The following is a 24,474-nucleotide window of genomic DNA, read 5'->3' on the forward strand; positions in this document are numbered from 1 at the left end:
TTCGCTTCTGTTTTAAAGCCAGTGCAAACATATCTTATCGCTAGCTATAATATAATTCTAATAAATAAAAGTTAATATACCAATTAAGTTTTGTTATGTTTGAATGAACATTATGTATTAATGTACTAATATTTCTTAGGTATGTAGTTATAATAACCACTTTCATATGTCAAAATAAAAACTCAGTCATATGTTACTTAGCTGACTAGTTTCAGCTTTGTCTCAGCCGTTTTTATGATATTCTAACCTATGATCAGTTTCTTCTAAAATTTTGAGTACCATGATGTTCGTGACACGATATCTTTCGTGAATTTTTGTGTCATTCAAATCTTCAAAATGATCGTTTCTTAAATGGTTAACATTATCTCCATCTGACCATTAATTTTTGAGCAGTTCCAGATATAAAAATTCTGCGTCGAAATGTTCCACCATTTTATATTGCAAATGAATCATTAAAAATTTAAAGGCAGAAATTTCTATCACTAAAATTTAATGATAGTTTTACTGGTTCGTTACACTAAAGATGCTTGGTGAGATATAAAAATGATTTAATGAACCAGTAAATAAATTAATGAATCATTAAAACTTTAGTGAAGCTTGGTGAAACTGGCCCTGAGAATAGCAAATTTTGTGAAAAATGAACTGGAATTAGTTGGCACTTGGCAAGTTTTTATGTAAATACAAATACGTAATTTCCCTAACAAATATTAAATTTGATTACTCACTGAAACAATGTAGAATGGCATGCAATGTATACTGATTCTTGTCTTCAACTTTCCTAGAGTACTCGAATAGGCCTACCATAAGAATAAAATTCAAACTAATTACTGTACATTTTTCAAACACATTTAATCATATTTTAATTACTTGTAACGTAAAAATAATGTAACTGGTTACAATTAACTATTATATTACAGTTTCAAGTAAAAACCTCATTTTACAGAGCAGATAGGTTATGTTCACTAATCAGCTGAATTTTCTAATATAGACTTATGGAGAGGTTGCAAGGAAGACAAGTTGTTTTCGAAGCAGGTAGAAGTAGTGGCTGTGTCTCTCTATTAAACAGGGTGTTCCAATTGAAACTTCGCCATGCTTAAAGGAAAATGGATTCATACTCATTTAACCAAAAATATGTACTAAAGTAAAAATAAACAAGTGTGTGTTAATAAACAATAAGTTTAATAAAATTCTATGCACCAATTCGGTGATGTAGTGGAAGGTATAAAGACATCGGGATCTGGACAATTCATCCCCGAAAATCCATCCCACAATTAACTCGGTCCCAAAACAAATTTGTTCCCAGACAATTCAGTCCCATAACAAATTCGTGCCCAGACTATTCAGTAACTTGACAAATTCTATTCAGTCTAGGCTTCATATTTGGATCGGATACATAGCAATAATGTCTTTGAAGAAGCAATGTTGAATATTGTAGATAAACAAGTCAATTTAGATATTGAGAGGGAAGTTTAAAACCAGTGTTCATTGCATTTTTCACCCTTTCCCCATCTCTACCCTTCTTTCAATTTCAAATGGCACCCCTATATATTTTTATACTTAAATTTGAAAAAGTATTCAATATTGTGCATACATCTCATTTATTTTTTAATATCATTTGTTTACTTTTGTCGCCAGGCAACCTGGACCTGGACTATTTGGTCACTTAACAAATTCTATTTGGTCCAGGCTTTATAAATCTCATATTTGGACCAGATACAGAGTTCCAAGTAATTCTGGCCTAGCTAACATGTCTTTGAAGAAGCAATGTTGAATTTTCCTAAGTAACTGCAGTGCACAAAATTTACAATGACAAACACATTTTAATATAATAAGGAAATTCGCAGTTCTGTTAGAAGATGGGAGACGAGATTCAGTACACGAACACAGAGCAAGGTGCTAGAAAATTAATTCTTAACAGATATATGTATACTAAACATAGAAAATTGAAAGAAGGTAAACATGGCAGTGTAATCAGCGCGGGGACTGCTTAGGTCAGTTGGTGGTTAACGACAACGATGAGGTTGTCAAGAGGCAGGAACACACACACACAGGCCAGACTTTGTCCGTTGTAAGGCCACGGAAATACTAATCCAATGTAAGCGGTCAGCAGAGACATCCCGCACCTCCCCCGCAGCTCTGGTGCAATCGCACTTGGCAAGAGTATCATCCAAAACAGCAGTGAAGCTGCCGAATGATAGCTTGAAGAGAACAGTGAGAAGAGTGATGCCTCAGCATCTTCCACCAGAACCAAAATCATTCAGAGACCTCCACAATTTTCCGGAAAAATTCAAGACTACACTCAAGGGTGAGAGGGGCATCTTAATTATCGATTCAGAAGACGAAGAAAAGATGATGATATTCAGCAGCAACACACATCTAAAGTTGTTAATGCGCGGAGAATTTTGGGTGATGGATGGTAATTTCAAAAGCGCACCGAACGTAATTTCTCAAATTTATGCAATACACACAAGTGTACATGGGAAATAGCTGCTGCTAGTTATTGCATTACCTGAACAAATAACCCTTGGTAAGCGTTGTCTTTGGTGCCAACTGAGACCAAAATGTTTGGGAACAAATTTCAACTTGAACCAAAAGTTTTGGGAACCAATTTCAACTGGGACCAAACATTTTAGGTACCAGTTTCCTGGACCCAATTGTCAGGGGATGTAAAGTTGGGGCTGAATTGTCCTAGGCCCGAGACATCAGGAGCTTAGGTAATTATTCTACATGTGAAGATGAAAGGGAAATTCTAAAATCAATTTTGCCTCATAAAGGGCAGGTTTCAGTCCCCCCCCCCCAAAATTATAATCTAACAGAATTTCAAAAACAAGGCATGTGAGAACTGTTACAACAAAAGTACTTTATATATTTTTGTTTTTGTGTTTCTGTTTCTGTTGGTGTCCTAATTATATTTAACCATGTTGATCTTCATGTGGATTTAGATAATCTAAATACAGCATTTAAGCTTCAAAATTATCACTGCCGAACATTTCCGCCATACTGTGCTCTTTTAAAGTAATTAACTATTGTTAACTAACTTAATTGGCCATTGATTGTCAATTAAACTTTACAGCTTTTAACCAAACTTTTAACAGTCATTATCGCTGGTGTTCGTGGCATCATGGTCTAAGGCATCCTGCCTAGGAACACGTTACGGAATGTGCACTGGTTCGAGTCCTCATGGACAAAGAATTTTTCTCATGAAATTTCGACCAGTGTATGGGACTGGTGCCTACCCAGCATCGTGATGCACTTGGGGAGCTACGATAGGTAGTGAAATCCAGTTGCAAAAGCCAGCTATAACAGCTGGGGGGGGATCATCATGCTAACCACACGATATCTCCATTCTGGTTGGATGATCGTCCACTTCCGCTTCAGCATATCAATGTGAGGTCAGCAGCCAGGGTCGGTCTGGGCCCTTCAAGGGCTGTGGCACCAAGGATTATTATTATTATTATTATTATTATTATTATTATTATTATTATTATTATTATCGTTGGTGCACTATACTTGTAACTTAACAGGCATTAAGTTGGCAGTTAATGGTTGTAAAAACTTAAACAATGTTGATGCACCTGACCATTAGACTCTTAAATGAACATGACTGTCTTGCTAAACATCTTAACTGAATATGAATTATTAAATCACCAAACTGTGTTCCACGCAAAAAGATAAATACTTACTGATGGTTATAAATCACTTATTGAACTGAGTTTAATCAGTGCTGCAAAATTGTGAATAGCTTCATTGCCATGTAGGCCTATCTGAGCACTGGATACCAAACAACCAACAATAAAATATATTGTGATCTTACCTTATTTTACTCCTTGAACTTCCACTCTTGTCTGCACATTGGGCACAAATGTTGCACTTGTTGTGAATTCAACCACTTCATAATGCAATGGATGTGGAAACAATGGGAACACTGACCCCAAACTGCAAACAATTCATGAAATTAGATATTTTAATAGGTAACCCAATTATTTATATGTTAACATTAAATATCCACCACAACGAAAATAGAGTACTTGATACAATGCTCTCCAAGTTATTCAACAAGTAATATATAGCTTTATTCTTATGGTTGAATATTTATGTACTAACTGATTTTATAGCCATTTCAACAAGATTATATATATATATATATATACACAGTGCATACATTTTATCTTCCCCTGTTTATGGATGTAGAGTGTAAGCGGCAGTACACACACCAGCCGAACATATGTGAGCGAGGGAAAATAAAATGTTTGCATATAATATACACCATCTTCCATAAGCCCGTGAAACATTTTAGAAATTCACCACAAATAAATTAAGCAATGGATAAATTGTAACTCTTATAACAACAGAACGAGAAACTCTCCAAGTTTGTTAGGAAAAGGCCTGTATCACATAGTTGCCGTAGTTTGTTGCTAAGAGGAGTAGTAGTGAATTATTTTTGTTAGGAAAAAGTAGTGCAATAATTGAGACTCGCCTAAGGTGAATGTCTTTTGAACAATATCCAAGGTGAACTATTTTTCTTTATGGAGTGCACAGTCACTGGGAGAAACTACTTGGACATGGAAAATTGACTGTTGCCACAGATGAATGACAGTGATAATTACATTTTTCAACAAGACAGCTGGCCAGATCATTTCCACATTAATATACGAGGCTATCTCAACACTAATTTATCATAATGTTGGATAGGATGCTGTGGACAAGAGGGTTATGTCTTAATGCAGTGGCCACCCACATCACCGGATATAACACCTTGTGATTTTTTTCTTGTTGGGATTTATGAAGGACAGTGTTTTTGTACCCCTACTCCTCACTAGCTTTCAGGAACTTCAGACCGTATCACCATTGAATAAAAAAAAACGAGTTTACCTACATTTCTGTATAATAAAATGTAGTAACTTATCTCTTGCTTAGCTTATTTGTAGTGAATTTCTAAAATTTTTCAAGGACTTATGAAAGATGGTGTATAATACGAGTATGTAGCTCTATTAAGCAAGACAACATTGCTAGTTAGAAAATTCTCATGATTAGAGTTTTCATTTTCAGAAACTAGCTATATTGGACTAAATAACTATATAATATACATAACTTACATAGCCTACACTAACTAAAAATTCTACAACTATCCTAACACATGAATCGTGAAATTGAGGGAGATCACAACTCCAAAAATGTACTTTTCCTTTCAAGAATGAAAAAAAGAAACTTATGTAAAAAGTACAAAACTAAGCTCTTTGAAGCATGCTTCTTATGAGAACCAGCAATGATATTCAATAAAATTACTGAACGTGTACAGAACTGGTCTCGAAATTCTAACTTTCTGAAATATATGTTGGAAGTATGCATTTGTAGAATAACATGGAGGACTAAATGAAAGAAAAGATACTAGGCCTATGTTTACGCAAAAGAACATATTGTTTTCACTATTTGTTGCTCTTTTTTTTTTTTTTCGAAAATTATCCATTTAGCCATAAAAGTATTTCTTCATAAATGGACATGGTATCCTCAGATATATACTGAACTCATATACACACAGTGTATGTTTTCCTCCACTTGCAGCCATAACCAGTTTCATTGATTGATAATTTCCTCACCTACTTGTACAACGATGAACAATAACTAATAACAGCATGCTCACAATTTCATTTTTACTTCATAACAAGTGATAACAACAGTTATAGAGTTGTTCAAAGTAGTGTCCGTCTGTAGTCATACATTCCTGACTTTAATGAAATTTGCATTCATTCACAGAAATTCACCATCTGTACCTTAATACTTCTAATTTATGCCCTGATATTTAAGTTCCCCTATGGTATCGGTACGCACATTATTCCTATAGACTTTACCTAGGATTCCCCATACACAACAGTCACTCAGAGTAAGGTTTTCTTGTAGTTACAGCACACTACATGCCAATACAGAAGAAGAAGAAGAAGAAGAAGAAGAAGAAGAAGAAGAAGAAGAAGAAGAAGAAGAAGAAGGAGGAGGAGGAGGAGGAGAAGAAGAAGAAGAAGAAAAGGATATGGCCCACATTTTTCTAAGATACCAAAGACAGAGGTACTGCAGACCTACATAAATACCCACACAATTTTTTGAACAGTTGTCCGATACTGACAAACAATATGCATAATTTTTTTTACTAATGGCGAATACTTACGACTGTTCGTCATTCACCTGTATGAAATGTGTAGACCAATTCATTGACAGAGTCCATTGCCCAGGATGTGCCATAGGAGGCTGGTCTTCACTACACCCACTATGACATGATGATGGAGATTTGTTAGGATGCCACAGGAGAACCAGAGCTCCCAGAGAAAACCCGTGTTACCTGGACCACAGGCTTGCTCAACACAAGTTATAAATTGGGAGAATGTCTGGGTCCACAGGATTATAAATCCAGGACAGAAATTAGAAGAAATGTGTATGGAGAATTTATGCAAGTCAATGTAAATTTCATTAAAATATTTCAGGATGATCTTTTTATGAAATAAATATGAAATTCTGTGCATCCTATAGTAGCTAGTGGTCAAAGAGTAAAAATGCTTGGGGGATTATCAATCAATACCGGTACATTGAAAATGAAGGAAAATGCTAGTGGAAGAAGAAGCTGAAAATGACTCGTGTGGCCATTAAAGCACATACAGTGCGTTCGTAGCTCGGCCGGACCGTTCCACAGTAGCCTTGGACTAGGTGAAGATTGGTGTGCCTGCCATTTGAGTAGCACTGTAGCTACAGCTGACACGCCAGTTAGTCGAGTTGGATCTGCTGTGAGGGAAAGACCTCTGTACACGTGTTGTGAGTAAAATTGTGTTGTCTCATGGTGATAAAGTGTCTATTAATAATAGTTAAGTACACTTTAGAACAACGTATTTTTCTCTATGATGCATATGTGAAATACTCTTCTGCAAGAAGGTGTCGAAGAGAATTTGAACATTGGTTTGCAAGTGTTCGAATTCCTAGCAGGTCAACTATTCATGATAAATTATTGCAATTGGTTTGTGGAATCCGTTCATAATGGCAATGTGGACCCACTTTTAATGTTCTTCACTGATGAAGCATGGTTTCATCTTCACGGTCACGTTTCTACTCAGAATAGATAGGTACTGGGCTACCGAAAATCTCCATATTATTCATGAAGTTCCTCATCATGCTGCAAAGGTTGGGGTTTGGTGTGCAATGAGAGCGAGCAGAATTATCGGTTCCATATTTTTCGACACAACAGTTGATTCATACATTTATGTAACTTCAATTTTAAATAATTTTTTTCCGCAACTAACAAGAAATGAACGATTGAGTGGCTGGTATCGGCAGGATTCAGTTACAGTGCACACCGCTGCGAATTCTATGCATGAATTGCGAAGTGTGTTTGGTGACAGAATAATTAGTTGAGGATTGTGGCCACCTCGTTCCCCTGACCTATCTCCATGCGATTTTTATTTATGGGGAATGTTAAAAAATAAAGTGTACGCATCAAATCCACACACGTTACAACAATTGAAGGACAACATCACGAGAGAAATACAGGCAATCAGTCAACACGAGCTTTTGCGAGTGAACCAGAATTGTTTTCAGAAATACAGGGAATGTGTTCGAGTTGAAGGTCATCACTTTCAACATCTGTCGTGATGCAGGTAAGCCTAATGTTAGTAGAGTAGTTAGTGTTCCATACCCATGACTTGCCGGTCATTTACATGTAACTCTGGCAGCAGGCACGCCAATCTTCACCCAGTCCAAGGCCACTGCAAAACAGTCCAGCCGAGCTATGAACGCAATGTAGAACACATATGCCACAGAAAGTACAAAACAATTAACACACTGCAAACAGAAGCAGTCACGGAATGCCAACAAATCACAAGCTAGAAAGTAAAGACTGCTACGAGGCGTGTTCTTAAAGTAAGTTCCAAAAGGGTGTAGTAAGTAAACGGGAAGATATTTACAAACAATTTTTGTTGCATTGTATTCCCCACACTTCAATTACTTCTCAACATAATCCCCACCATTATTGAGGCATTTATCGAGTTGTGACACAAGTCTTTCTATCCCCTCATTGTAGAATTCACCCGCCTGCGATGCGAACCACTCCCGCACTGCTGTTTTCACTTCATCGTCGCCATCAAAACGTTGACCACTGAGGAACTTCTTGAGGTGCAGGAAGAGATGAAAGTCACTCGGAGCCAAATCCGGGCTGTAGGGGGGGATGGTCAATTTGTGCCCAGCCAAATTTCGAGATGAGATTTTGGGTGTCACGAGCTGTGTGTGGCCGAGCGTTGTCATGAAGCAACACAACTCCGTCGGTCAGCATCCCACGTCTCTTGTTCTGAATTGCGCGACGGAGCTTCTTCAAGGCCTTACAATAAATAGGTTTCTCTATTAATGGTTTCACCCCAAGGCAAGAATTCGACGAGTAGGACTCCTTTTCTGTCCCAAAAAACAGTGCACATGATCTTGCATGTTGACATGGTTTGTTTGAATTTCTTTTTCCTTGGCGATGCAGTGTGTCTCCATTCCATGGACTGCTGCTTTGATTCAGGTGTCATGTGAGACACCCAAGTCTCGTCACTTGTCACGATATGGTCAAGAAACTCATTGTCTTGCTCACTGTAACGTGTGAGAAAGCTCAATGCACTGGAAGCTCGTTTGGTTTTGTGTTCCTCAGTGAGATCTTGGGTATCCATCGTGAGCACAATTTTCGATATCGTAATCGATCTGTCACAAGTTTGTAGAGAACACTCCGTGGCATTTGTAGAAAATTCAAGGAAAGCGAAAAAATTGTGAACCTCCAGTCGTCATGAATTTTTTCATCGACAGCACACACCAAATCGTCATTGATCAAAGATGGCTGACCGATACGCTGCTCGTCATGCACAGAGACGCGGCCCTCGTTGAACTTCCTAACCCATCTCCTAACCATTCCATCACTAATGGCATCATCACCATACACCTCACAAAACTGACAATGAATGTCAGCTGGTTTGATGTTCCTCACATTCAAGAAATGGATAACAGACCGCATCTCACAGTCGGCGGGGTGCTCGATCATTTTAAACATTTCAACTAATCACAACTAAACACATACACGAACTGAAGCTCTGAAACTACATGCACAGCTTGCCTGAGGACTGAAGAAGAAAACACGCATGCGCAAAATAACGATTGCAGCGATGCGACGGCTATAATTGAAAACGGAACTTAGGCCTACTTTAAGAACACGCCTCGTATATAAAAAAGAGCCATGCACCAGATGAAATTGCCCAGCGTTTCTCAAACTTTTCTGAAGTAGGGACCATTTTTTTACGTCAGAATAGTTCCGGGGACCAACTTACTCTTGTTCACTTCGAAAGCAAATTTATTATTTATGTAGCATATTTTAATGTCAATATACTTACATTTTAATGTAGAAGTAATTAATTAAAATTAATTTAATTGATTAATTTTACATTAGTATTAACTAATTAAGTTAATGTTAATAGAAGAAAATTTCTTATATCATCATCTGCAAAAAGAGAAATAAAAAAATTTATGCAAAAACATGCCCGATTTTCAACAAGTAAAGATGCAATTTTGCATGTTCTATTAATGGTGTATGACGTACAGTACGTGACCATTTCAATGTTGAAACTATAAAAAAAGTCATAAATACATGAAAAGGTTCGGTACTTTGGTCCTGTTATGAATTCGGGTAGTCCCTGGCTGGGTTACAGACACGATGCCAGATGTGCACGGAAAAGATAGTGAGAAACACCACGTTCATAGTCCTTTAAATCCCCTTTTTTGCTGAGATTAGAGTGGGAAGTCGATAGATGGGTAGGGTAAATAAATTTCATAAAATGTCAGTACCGAGAGAAAAAGTGAAAGGCGATTGCTATATGTCATTTATAAACTCTGAGATTTTCAGCTATAGTGTGATAATGCAATTCGTTTGAATTTTATTTTTTCTTCTGTCTTTTTTGAAGGACCACAAGGACAGAACTCGAGGACCACAGGTGATCTGCAGACCATAGTTTGAGAAACGCTGAAATAGCCTATACATATAACGAACACCTAAAGAAAGTAAAGAATATCATAATAATGCCCCTAACAACGTTATAGAATGGGTCAGGGTAACTTGCATAATATATAAGTTACAATTTATTGACTAAAGCTTTACATAATCTTATCTAGCTATATTGTCTATTTCACAATTGCCTAGCATGGAGTGTTAAAAATTTGTGTTGATCACTCTGATACTGCCTGGTAAAAATAGAACTCTTCTTTGTTTATCATTCTATGAACTGACACATCACATTCAAAGCAATACTGCTGGGAAACCAGCTGTGATACAGTAACAAAAATCATGTATGTGTACATTGCACATGTTTAAAACAGGTTTTTAATAAATTTAGTAATAGTGATATATCATTAATAGTTTGTTAGTACACTACAATTTATAAACGTGAGTAATTTGGATGTAATTGAGTTTTTTAAGGTCTTTCAAGCATGTTTTATTTCAATAATACACATTACAGTAAAAGCCAGAATATCGCGGTCCAATTCACCGCGAATTCATATTTAATACAGAAAAAGTAAGTCCCCCAGTAAAAAACATAAATATACAATACATTTAGTGGAAATCAGTCTTTAAAAAATCAATGTACAAGATAATACTGCACAAAGCGTTTCTGTAGTATAATGTGCTGCCTCAGCAGGTATATGCACAACCCTTAGTGGACAATGACCTTTTCTTCGAGGTTGTAAAACTGCATTCCAAGGGATTTTGCAGGCATAACGGGAAACAATTTGTGCATTAACGCATTTTTATTTCAGTTTTCTCAAATCTTGTAAAGTGAAAGTTATACTGTACATATCATGTTTTAGTCTGTCACATGTTCTGAGTGTTAAGTTGTTCAGTTTTAGTCTGTGTCACCAAGTAAGCTGACAGCTGTAATGAGGTTACGTCGAGGATTTTGCTGACAAGCGTAAGCACGAGGTTAGACACTGCCCTACATATACACATAGAAGTACTGTTTTAGCTATTCTGTTTGTTCACATATTGTCGGCATCTGCTAACCTCTATGCGATATTTATTATATGAAATAGTTAAGTATTGTGTAAACGAGGAACTGAAATTTAAATATAAATATGACTGTGGTAAAAGATAATTAGATGAATATAGCAGCAGGGACGATTTATATACACTTGTTTATTATAGAATTAAAAAAAAAAAAAAAAGAAAAGAAATGAGAATTTCTATCTTAGCATGTAAACAAGTTTTGAATGTGTAAAATAAATGTGATAGGGTGAAAACTTGCACTAAAACCAGAAGTAAGTGTAAGTTAAACCAACATAAGTTGAATAATTATATGATAGAAAATTTGTTATTAAATTGTGTAAATATTGTGTATTATCATTATTTGTGAATGTATCAGTTTTAAGATTAAGTTTATGTACTTTTGAACTATTAATAAATAATATCAATATCAATTAGTCTGTGTCACACGTTCTGAGTCTTAATTTAATTCGACATAAAGTGCAGTAATGTAGCAAAAACGAAAAGCATATTCAATGAGAGAAAAGCTTAAAATAATTGACCATGTAAAAGGCGGAGAAACAAAAACAAACTTGTCGCAGGAATGTGGCATTCCAGAAGGTACAATTAGAGGGTGAAGATATCATAAATGTTATACTGGATGAAAATGATGGTGAAAATGAAGGAAACGATGATGAAGATGGCTGTGATAAAATGTTGTAGAAGAGAAAGATAAAATTCCATGTGTTACTGAAGTGATATCTCTTCTAAATAATGTAATGTCTCGGTTGGAAAAGTAAAATGAACCAAACAGTGTTCGTCTCCTCCATTTTGCTAATATAAAACAATATGCGGAGAAGAAACAGTGATTTAGTCCGCCAAACAAAATTACGGACTTTTTTAAACCAATGTAAAATCAAGATAGTTTATAAACAGCGAAGTTAACTATTGCTAAAACAATAACAAGTTTTATGAAACAAACTGCATAACTGGTGAGTGTTAAGCTTATATTACAGTACGTATTATATTATTTAAATTCATGTATAGAGTTATAGTGCGTTAAATTACTGGCTTTACCCATCTCCATGTAACTTGTCATTTCCTGAACACATGGATCACTTCCAATATATCGTGGTTCAACTATAACGCGGGGATGAAGGATGTTCCCCAACAACCGCGCTGTATCAGGTTTTTACTGTATACCTAAATTTACCATCCAAAGGGTAAATTGGGTACAGTTACACTTAGGGTTATTATTATGAAAAAAAAAAGATAAACATAAATGAGAATGCAACAGAGCCAATCTAGAAGGTCACAGTGCTAACATAAAAAACGGACTGACTGGAAAATTTTATCATGATAACAGGCTATGCATCTCTAAACTTAAAAACAAAAAAAAAATTTTATATCCAAATTTACCCTGAACTACCCTATAACAGATGCCTAGAAACGCTATATTCCACAAATTTGGCGAAAATTTATCATAAGAGTCCTTTACAGAGGAAAAGGCGACTCAGCGGACCCCAACTGAACATTACAGAGGAATAACACTCGAAAAAACAAAGTTAAAAATCCTGACAAATAGGCCTATCTTGACTTACTAACAAAAACAATAAACCTACGAATTCCACAATATCAATTTGGATTTCCAACTTTACAGATCCACAATACAAGCCTTTGCCACTATAATATACTGTAAAACAGACAAAGCACTAAGACTACTGGGAAGGAAAGTTCATGTAATATTCATAGACTACAGTAAATCTTTTGGCCCATTCGACAGATGACTAGTGCTAAGGAATCTAAAAGAAATGGTAGGGAAAGAACACACATTAACAAGGTTAATAAAAAATATTCTTACATACAACAAAATCATAACAGTCATTCCATGTCAAATCAACACAGTGATTCTGACAGACATTCTAGGATTTTGGTGAAATTTGCTATAGGCCTAATATCAAGTGACCTTACATAGTTATGAATAGAAATCATAAGAAAAAAAGTTTTTTGTCCTGCATCCAGAGGTTAAGTATTAATTTTTACATTTTTTTATCAAGAACTACTGTGTCCTGAAGTAGTTAATTACCATTTTCTCCAGAATCAAATGAGATATAGACCTGGACAATGTCTGATTTTAAAGTTATCTTGATGAGCTTTAATTTGATTTGTAACATAACAGGGATTACAATATAACATTTTTTCTCAAAAATCAAATAGGCTTACAATTTTAAAATTCAATTCTCTAAGAAAATAGTATGTTTTAAATTAGAGTAGTATGAAGTTTTCCAAAAATTAAAAATTTTCTGGAATTCTTAGAAATTTGAATTTTAACATTTTGTTTGAATATTAAGAAAACTTTTTATATTGTAGGCATAATTACTGCCATGTTACACATCAAATTAAAGCCCATCAAGAGAGCTTTAAAAAGAGACCTTAGGTCTGTACCTCATTTAATTAGTTCCACAGAAAATCGTATTTAACTAGGCCTACTTCAGGATGCAGCATTTTTATAAAAAAATATATACAAATTAATAAGCTATAATGTAATGAACGTTAAACAAAAAAAAAAAAAATGTTTTCTTACTATTTCCATTCACTTAATAAGTAAAGTTTCATCAAACTCTGAGAGGTCACGGGAAATTTTAATTTGGAACTGTATTGATTTGACATGGAATGACTCAATAAAATATATAATAGCAGAATCAGAAGAAATAACTCAAACTACTGATGTATCCACATGACATGGTGCTTGGTAGGAAAAATATTGCAAGAAGCATTCAATACACTAGTAGATTGGGCCAGAGAGAACGAATTCAAGATAAATATGCAAGAAGCATTCAATGCACTAGTGGATTGGGCCAGAGAGAACGAATTCAAGATAAATAAACACAAAACAGAACTAATGACATTTAGGAAAGAAGGAATAAATGGAAAGAACCTAAATACCTTTCTTTAAATAGTTAAAAAAAAATCAAATTTCTTTTTTTAAGCGATAAAGCGCCCCTCTAACTGGTTGCTAGCAAGAAGGAGGTTAGTCCAGTAACGGAACTGCCACTTCACAGCTTCTGGACAAGCTGATGTAATCAGTAATGCAATATACATTAATTTGAAATTGTTTGTAAAGTACCATTATTCTTGAGTTTTAATGGTAAAAGAACATTACGAAGAAAGAATGAACTATTCAGGAGTATCATTTCTTTAATTAGCTAATATTCTGAAGCTAAAAATGTGTTGTGAATTCCATAGTTGCTTCGTACATAATTTTTTTTCGATTTTTAACTACAAAATTGTTGTTGTTTTCTAATGCCAGACGTTTGACAATAAAGTCATTTGACCTCTTGCACTCGAATATTTTTCAAAGATATTGTCATGGTCAGCCACTGAAGCACAGCTTTTGAGGTGTCCCGAATCCATTTCTTGATTTGAACTGCACAATGGGCAGTTAAGGGACTGATATATTCCAATTCTATGCAGGTGTTTGGCCAAACAGTCATAATCTGTTGCCAATCTAAATGCAGCTACAGACGATTTACGTGGTAAATCGGGAATTAACTGTGGATTATGATGCAGAGAGTTCCATTTTTTCCCTTGAGATTGTGTTATCAAATTTTGTTTGCTGAAATCTAGGTATGTAGATTTAATAAATCTTTTCACAGGGTAATACGTAGATTTAGTAACAGGTCTGTGAGTAGCAGTGCTGCCCTTCTTTGCTAAAGCATCCGCATTCTCGTTCCCCAGGATTCCACAATGGAATGGTATCCATTGAAATACAATTATTTTATTGAGTGTTATTGAGAGAGAATTTTAGTTATTTCTGCTGTTTGAGATAAAGGTGTGTGTCTAGAGACTATTGATAGAATAGCTGCTTTGGAGTCTGATAATATAACTGCATGTGGCATAGAACATTCCTGAGACTTTCACTTACTGCAATGAGTTCTCCATCAAAACTTATTGTTCCATATCAAAGAAATCTATAAAGTGAGAAGAGACAGCATGTAACACCTGCACCTGCACCTTGTTCCCTGGAGATCAAGGATCCGTCGGTGTATAAATGAAGCCAGTTTTGTGGAGGGTACCTAATATTAATTGTCTCTAAAGACAGCTGTTTCATTATTTCAGTGTTTACTTCTGATTTCAGTATTTCTTCTGTTAAATTTTGATTATACTCTATATTTAATAGAATTAAAGGGTTTGGTTTAATTTGTAAGTTTTCTTTTAAATTCGGGATGCTGATTTTCTGTTTTAATTATTGAACCATGGATATGAAACTTTTTTGAGTTTTTAATCTACAGAGAGGACTGTATGAATCCCAATTGTTTCCTCGTAATCTGATGAGATTTTCATATTGGATCAGTGCTTTTTCTTCTATTGTCATTTTGATGCTGTTAATACTAGTGTGGAATCTCATAGAATCTATTAGAGTTGTTTTGATTCCACCAGTAATGAGCCTGAGAGCTTGGTTTCGAACATGTTCTATTTCGTTTATGAAAGGTGAAATAATTCAAATTTCTCCACAGGATGTCAGCACTGACTGTATAAACATTTTGTATGTAGTGTTCAAAGTATTCCTAGAGCATCCCCATTTCTTTCCTGCTACTCTTTTCAGAAGGGAGAATCTTTTACGAGCTTTTTCAGAAATATATTTCAAATGGTTGCTCCAAGTTAAATTACTATCGAAAATAACTCCAAGATATTTGGATTCATAAGTCCTAGAAAGGTGTTGGCCATTGTATTGGATATTGAATTCTCTCTCATTTTTACCAAGTGAAAATATTTGGTAGTTACTTTCGTTTAAATTGAGTGTCATCAAATTTGATGTGTTCCATTCATGTAGTTGATTTAGAGCCTTAAGAGCAGAATTTTGAATTTTGTCTCTATGTCTGTGAGGTCCGAAAGTCCACAAAACTATATCATCTGCAAATAGTGCTGTTTTCATGTTTGATTCCTCTCATAGGAAGGGTAAGTCATTTATATAAATATTGAATAAAGTTGTGCTGAGGACAGCGCTTTGGGGTAGACCTCGATATGTTTGTCTGTAATTATAGAGTGAGTTATTGAATTTAGTAGCAATGAATCTTTGACTAAGGAATTCTGATATCCATCTGAACATATTGCTGGAGATTCCTAATTTCTGGAGTTTTAGTAATAATTTATTTCTCCAAACAGAATCATATGCTAATTGAAAGTCAACAATGCCAAGGTATCTTCTTTCTTGTTAAAACTGTCCTTTATTTCTTGGCTGAGGCGTATGATTTGTTCATTAGTATAGAGTGTAGTTGTTGAAAACCAGCTTGTATTGGTGATAAAAGATTTTGGGATTCTAAATACCAAGTTAATCTGTTGGAGATCATTGATTCCATAGTTTTTGCTATCATGCTTAATAGTACTATTGGTCGATAACTATTAACATCATGAGCAGGTTTTCCTTTTTTGTGAATTGGTACAATGATTGCTTTTTTCCAAGCTCCAGGAATTTAGGTGTTCCACGATAAATTGAAAATGGATAAAAGTACAGATTTGGCTTTTTCCCCAGATGTTAAAAAAATTCTGAATGAACATTGTCAGGACCAGGAGATTTCTTGGTTTTTAAATTTTGTATAGCTATACTTAATTCTTTGGAAGTAAAATTTTGATTAAATATTTCAGGTTTTGAGATAGTATTAGTAATATTGTTTTTATTATTTTTATGTAATTTTCTTTTGATAAATTTGTCATTTTTTTTTTTTTTTTGGTATTGGGATGCAATCTGTGAGAGTTTGAGTAGCGTTTATTAAATGCATTTTCTATATCTCTACTACCTGTTAGTGTTTTGTTATTATGAATAATAGGTTGGCTAGTATTTTTCTGTGTATTGGAAATATTCTTCAGAAATTTATATGTTTTAGCGCTATCGGTTCCACACTTTCTTATATATTTATCACAACAAATGTTACAAATCACGCCACTCTTGTAAATTCAAGATTGCACATTAGGCTGCATTATTAAACTGTAAAGAATCAAGTTCGTAAAGTCATATAATTTGTAACAATTTTTGTGATAAGTGCATAAGAATGATGTCATTTTTAGTTAAAAATTAAAAAACAAAATCTGTAGGCCTACAAAGCAATTGACAACACATTTTTAGCTTCAGAACACTAGCCAATTAAAGAAATGATACTTCTGAATAGTTCATTCTCCACTTGTAATATTCTTTTACCTTAAAACTAAAGAAAAAAGGTATTTTATAAACAACTTCAAATTAATGTAACTTTGAAAATATTAAGATTAGGACAAATGTTTATATGACATTTTTTGCTTAGAATGTCTTTCGGAATTAGTTCCATAAGTGTATAAGTCCTCGTGAATCACCCTGTATACACTGACACCTAGATAACTGGCACTGTCATGTCAAGCATACTATGCCTAGAACAAGGATCCTTCGAGCAGTCTTGAATTACAGGAATGCCCTATGAAGAGACGGAAGGAAAATTTTGTAGATCAGAGCAATTCTTTTAAAGACTATTATCTATTACGAAGATGATGATGAAAAATCAAAATAACAAGAAATCAGTATAAATATACAGTGCACCTTCGTCATCATGTCCATGATGATTGACCGGTCGCCTGCTCAATGGGAAACTGCACTTCTGCCACTAAGACGACATGTGTGCTGACTAGATAGTCAAGGCCATTCCCATTCATATCAACACTACTTACGACGTCTATAAATAAAACAGTTTATCTGTAACTTGGCCTCTGGCAGTATTCGTTTAGCTGAGATGGAGAACAGATCATTTCGTCATGGTAAACAGATATTCATTACCTGAAGGTATTTACATATACAACACTTATATAAAGAACAAAAAATTGTATGCTTCAACAAGGCGAAAATTCAGACGTAAACATGCCAATACTCTCTAGAAAAACAATATTAAGGTTATTTAATAGATTATATGAAACAGGTTCTGTATATGACAGAAAAAGACGACAAAAGCGCTATGGTTTTACAGAGCAAAAACTGGATGAATTTCGTGCGGCATTAATGCGTAGCCCATGCAAGTCTCTGAAATGTTTAGCACAGCAGGCAGAGATTTCTAAAGTATCTGCAGGAGTGACAATAAAATTATTGAAACTAAAAACATTCAGAATTCCATCATATCATGAATTACAGCCCCAAAATTACAATCACAAGCTTAATTTTTGTAATTAGGTATTAGAAAAAGTAAATAACAAAGAACTTGATCCCCGATCGATTTTTTTTCTGATGAGGCTTGATTTCATCTGCATGGCCGCGCAGCATCACAGAATGACAGATACTGATCATCACAGAACTAGATATTGCACACAAAGCGCCATTGTAAGTTTTAACGAGTTAAGTTGCGTGAGCGTGCTTGCCATCTCAGCGGCAGAAGCACGGCCTCCCATTGGGCATGAGGCTGGTCAATCATCACAGATATGATGGCAAAGACACATTGTCTGACACTACAATCGACACAAACAACCTTCACAATACACATAACAGAAAAATGCATAGTAGCCATTAAAGCCATGTACACCACACAGAACCTACAGTGCCTCTCTCTAGAAACAGCAATAAAAATATTCAAACCGAATATCTGTCTCATATTTCTACTAGACTCTATGGAATAGAAATAATATAGAAATGTATCTCCAAACAACATCTTTGAAAAATGGAACAACTGAACGCAAGATACCTCAAAATTAGCATTAGAACTCTCCAAGAACACTCCTTCCAGACTGGCCTTTGAACTCTGCAAAAAAAACTTCCTACTAGAAGAATTGCGGTATATCTTACCTCACACAAGAAACTCAGAAGGAGTGATATATGCAAGAAAGGAAAAAGAGAAATATGGGAGGAATTCTATTGATGCGATGACTGATGGGTCATGGACAGAATTCAACAGAGAACTATGACATGATGTTACAAGGTTGGTAATTCAGGATTTCACCACATACTATGCAAGAATGAACGGTCAGCATAACTGATGAATTGTATGTGCTGTAAATTGAATAGTATACTGTATAGGTCAACTGATGAATTGTTTAAGCTTATAAATTGAATCAATCTACTTCATATGAATTGTACAATTTTTGTATAGCTTAACGAAAATAAGTTTGTAAATTGAACTAATTTGACTGCATACAGAGTGTTTAAAAAATACGGGGCATAATTTCAGGTATGTATTTCCCACATGTAGACAATCAAAATAGTTCATTACAACATGTGTCCGGAAATGCTTCATTTCCGAGTTATGGCCTTCACAACATTGAAATTCACCGGAACGATTTTCTTTCCGCAGGTCGTCATTACAGAAGATGTTCAAAATGTCCACCTCCTGCTTGAATACAGACCTCACATCGATGTCTCATTGACCTGCGAACACAATCCCAAACTCCAGGAATATTGCGTATGTCCTCAGAACATGCCACAATTCGATTCCGAAGGGATTCCAAATCAGGCACCGGAGATGAATAAACCAATGATTTTAAATGGCCCCACAAGTAGAAATCGAGAGGGTTCAGATCAGGTGAGCGTGGAGCCCAAGCAATTGGGCCACCTCTACCTATCCATCCTTCGATCCAAGTACCGGCGAGCCGTACGACTGAAGTGTGCAGGAGCGCCATCATGCAAGAAGTGAATGTGTTGACGACTGATCAGTGGAGTGTCTTCTAAAACATGAGGTATGGTGTTTTCCAGGAAGTTTGTGTACGCCTGCCCCGTAAGTCTGTTTACAAGTACATGGGGTCCAACTAATCGATCACCAATGATACCGGCCCACATGTTGAGGGAGAACCGCACCTGGTGATGAGATGGAACAGTTGCACGTGGGTTTTCATATGCCCATACATGCTGATTGTGGAAATTTGCTATGCCATCTCGTGTGAACTGTGCTTCATCTTTAAATAATACTAAGGCAGGAAAGTTCGGATTTACACCACACTGCTGCAAGAACCACTGACAGAACCTAACTCGTGCAGGGTAATCTGCTGGTGACAGGGCCTGTACACGTTGCAAATGATAAGGATACAATTGATACTCTTTCAACAGTCTCCAGACAGTCGTATGAGGAACACTGACTTGCAACGCTACCCTTCGTGTGCTGATAGAAGGAGTCATGTTCACAGCCTCCAGAATCTCCTCCTGTACTTCTGGAGTTGTAGATCTTGGTCGTCCCCTTCCCAAACCAGGAGAGTTAAATTTTCTATACTCGCACAGACGGTAATGGAGACGTACAAATGTCTTCCGATCTGGACATTGTCACTGTGGGTACCTCTCCTGGTACAAACAACGAGCCAGCGCAGCATTGCCGTCCGCCTTACCGTACATGAAGTGTATCTGCCAGCTCTTGATTTGAATACATGTCACACAGTCTAATGCCTACACAACACTGAATGTAACCTTCACCTCGGAATGAACTGTCAGAGTGCCCTCTTAATGTCTCCTTTGACGGCAACGACCTGCGGAAAGAAAAACTTTCCGGTGAATTTCAATGTTGTGAAGGCCATAACTCGGAAATAAAGCATTTCCGGACACATGTTGTAATGAACTATTTTGATTGTCTACATGTGGAAAAATACATACCTGAAATTATGCCCCGTATTTTTTAAACACCCTGTATGTTTGTATAGGTTGGGTGATTAATTGTATATGCTTTTAAAATGATTACTAGTCTGTGTAGCTCTAATGATGAATTGTATATAGGCCTATTGTAAATTGAATGGTAGTCTGTATAGCTCAATTGATGTATTGTATATGCTGTAAATTGTATAGTACGATAGTCTGTATAGCTCAACTGATGAATTATTTATGATTATAAATTAAATTAATCTACTTGATATTAATTGCACAAATTTGTATAGCTTAATGAAAGTATCCTTGTAAATTAAATTAATCTGCTTAATTTGTACTGTATATATTTGTATAGTTTTGGCCGATGAATTGTATATGCTTTAAATTGAATAGTAATCTGTATAGCTCTATTGATAAATTGTTTTGTGTTTGTAATTTGAAGTAGTTTGCATGATATGTATTATCAATTTCTGTACAACTGGTTGAATTGTTTATGGCTTACATTTAATTAACTTGTTTTGTATTATACATATAGCTCAACTGATGAATGATCGTTTGCGTTTGTAAATTTAATAATCTGATTGGCTATGTATTGTATACTTTTAGTAGAGCCATCGATGTAGTTCAGTCGGCAGACTCGCTGCGCTGCTGATCCGGAGCTGCGTTCGGGCTTGGGTTGGATCCCCCTTTGGTCTTTGGTTTCTTCAGAGGTTTTTCCACAGCCATGGGACTGAAGCCGGATGTTCTATGGCAAGTCCTTGGCATCAACCCCTTTGATTTGATTACCTAGTTGGGTTTTCCGAGGTTTTCCCCAACCAAAAGGCAAATGCGGGGTAATATTTTGGCGAATCCTCGGACCTCACCTCATCTCACTACATCTCGGCAAAATATTGTAAAAAATTGCACAAAATTGTAAAAATTGTAGAAAATTACTAAACTGTAAAAATTTGTAAAAATTGTAATTGTAATATTGTAAAATTTTGACTTGTTCCACATCTTAAAGCTTCATTTCTTCATGTAAGATCTATGGAATAAAATAAATGAATGAATGAATGAACAACTGATGCATGTATCTATAAAAACTGTAACCAAAAGTGTAGCAGATGAGCTATCACGTCACCGCGTGTAAGACAAAACCAGAATCAATACCTGAATATGGTAATAGTATGCTTACCGAGTGAAAACTCGAACACTTTATCCACAATGTGTGCGTTTCAACCAACAGAATGAATCAATTTTTGGCATAGCCTTGGGCTGGAAAACATCTTTTTAATCTCTCAAGTCTATTTAAATTACGGTATTTGTGCCAGTTCACAGCATGTCCTCTATACATTTTTTGTAGCCTGTTGAAGTGTTGTCGAAACATGAAGCTAAAATCTGATAACGATCGCGAAAACAGTGGTGATGCTGGTATTCCTGATATAGGCTAATTTCTATAATAAAGGACATAATAAAGTCAACTCATATTCTCAAAACTGTTGGTAATTCGATAGAAAATGTTGGTCAATATGACATTCATCAATGACATCATCGAGGCTCAATGACAGGTTAGGTTTGGTTTGTTCCGGTTTTTGGTATGCCTTACATAATTTATACGTTTTTTGGTAGATAGACCAAAAGTCTGAACAAACCAAACCTAACCTGCCACTGATCCTCGATGATATCCGCCATATACGAACATTTTCGGCAATGGTAAAGGCACAGTCTACTATATACAGTCACGAAGCTTGAGTTTTGAGGGTGCTACAAACAATACTGTGCCGGTACTATTTTGCATTGCCTGTAATGAGGCGATATTAGCGATCCTAGTGGTGAGCAACTATCTAACGTTTGCATATTTACTACGTATTGAGCTTTGCGACTGTATATACTAGACTGTGGTAAAGGGTTCTGGTTCTTCGTTCTTACAATGTATTTCATTTCTCCTTACTTGCGAGCCACTGCCTACTGGACCGCATCGTCTTCACAGCGTGTTCTCCTACAGACAAGTCATTTTTTAATTATATAAATGCTCCTGGAACAAATGATAATTTTGGTGCAATAATTCCTTTAACATATTTAATTGTTATTTTATCCAGTATTTAAAATACGATCCGCTAGGCAGTGGTTCACAAACAATACATAGTAAGAAGGGAGCAGAACCCTTTACCATTGCCTTTTCGGCCGAATTACCGCACCCACAAATACTTTCAACACAAAAACCATTTATACTTACCTGTACCTGTATATTCTGATTCCCCTTCCCCTCCTAAATGTTACCAATATAACATTCGAGAGGTATAAGACGCAATAGTGGGCAAACGGACCATTTCCCTTGTAATTCATCCTGGACCTCTCGTATGTTATGTTGATAATTAGTAAAGGGGGTGGGGGAATATTATGCGGATAAACTCCAGAACATGGATTGTACCTTCTTACTTCAAAATTCCAACCTTGTGCACACAAAATAAATCATTGGCACTGAAAAGTGCCCTTTCGTAAATATAATGATGCGCATTCGACAAACGCAGACAAATCTGCTCTTTTTAGTATTTTAAGACATAATTTGGTAGGTGCAGTCCGTGTTCTAAAATTTTCCCGTAAATTATTGCAGATATTAAAATTCCTACCTAGAGGGCAATCATCACCAGGAAGTTTACAATCTGGACAACAACCGTCAAATGCCATTCGACAAATCCCACAATTATCGTCATTAGCCACCCAACGCCATGTAGCTACACCAGTCCAACCTGGAGGAATTTCAAAATATTCACATTGCATTTTAACCTTCACACGTCATAATAATTGTTGCAAATGTCATCTATTTTACTTACTTCTTATAGTAACCTTCATGTTTGTGCTTTACATTCCAAATTATACATGAAATATCTATTCAAAGAAATGCTCTTATGCACAATGAAGGTAATGCAAACAGTACATTTACACAACTCGACCTATTATTATAATGCACTGTAAGGGTAATGATTAATGAACATACGAGATAACAGTTTCTCTTTACACAACTTCACTTGCTTTATTAACAGCATAATATTGCGCACCGAAAGTTTTATTCAATATTTCACGAACAGAAACATAATAAACAAAGTCTGTTACCATTAAATTTCAATACCTTTCAAATAATATTCTTTAACACAAATACACTAAAAGTTCTTCGTACACATAGCACAAAACCGCGACAAACATAACCTCCTTCGCAACCGTTCCTTACGAGATTACACAAGCTGGCGCATAGAGCTTAAAAACGAGTCTGAAGTGGTTCCCTCGTAATGCCAATTCCGCCGCTCGGAGCGCTGTTCTGCCCTATATATTCATAGCAGAACACTTAAAAGACATTGACATTTGGGACATTTAAAGGACTCACCATTGCTTATTAAATGCTTCGTACAATATTTTATGGACAATAGACGTAATTTTCAAACTTCTACTCCTCAATTATATTACAATAAAAGGCTGTCATTCTTGATATTAAAACATATTACATATAAACTGAGGGACTGTCTGCTCTGTACTTCAGTTCATACACCAAACATTTCCGGAAATAAATTAACTTGACATCTTACATATACGCACTATAGCCTACCCTTTTCACCTAATATTATTAATATTGTTATTAAATAAGATATTGCAACTAATTAAGGTACTGCCTTATCTTAAATTTCCTTGAATTCATAATTAAGCATTTGCAAGAATGCGTAACTTTTCCCTCTCTTAAAAAAAATACGAACGTCACAATAATTGAGAAGTATAATTATTACGCGATTTTTTCTTGCAGTGGTGAAAACATTTCTATAGGCCTACTGATTAATCTACTGAGCATAGAGATAGTAAACGCTGTAGTATTCTTTTCTGAAGCCAAGATTTTCGCAAGAACTGAAGTGCGACACATGTAAAGATG

General features: G+C 35.6%; 1 long non-coding RNA gene across 1 annotated transcript; it reads right to left on the reverse strand.

Annotated features, from left to right (window-relative positions):
* Window positions 1-3,919: 3,919 nt before the first annotated feature.
* LOC138699697 (uncharacterized) lies at window positions 3,920-24,017 on the reverse strand. The gene is made up of 3 exons (XR_011332059.1): window positions 23,689-24,017; window positions 23,189-23,308; window positions 3,920-3,936 (listed from the first exon to the last, which is right to left on the reverse strand). It is a non-coding gene; the product is annotated as an uncharacterized lncRNA (long non-coding RNA).
* Between the last annotated feature and the right edge of the window lie 457 nt (window positions 24,018-24,474).

This window comes from Periplaneta americana, chromosome 1, assembly GCF_040183065.1.
Source record: "Periplaneta americana isolate PAMFEO1 chromosome 1, P.americana_PAMFEO1_priV1, whole genome shotgun sequence".
Classification (NCBI taxonomy): Eukaryota; Metazoa; Arthropoda; class Insecta; order Blattodea; family Blattidae; genus Periplaneta; species Periplaneta americana.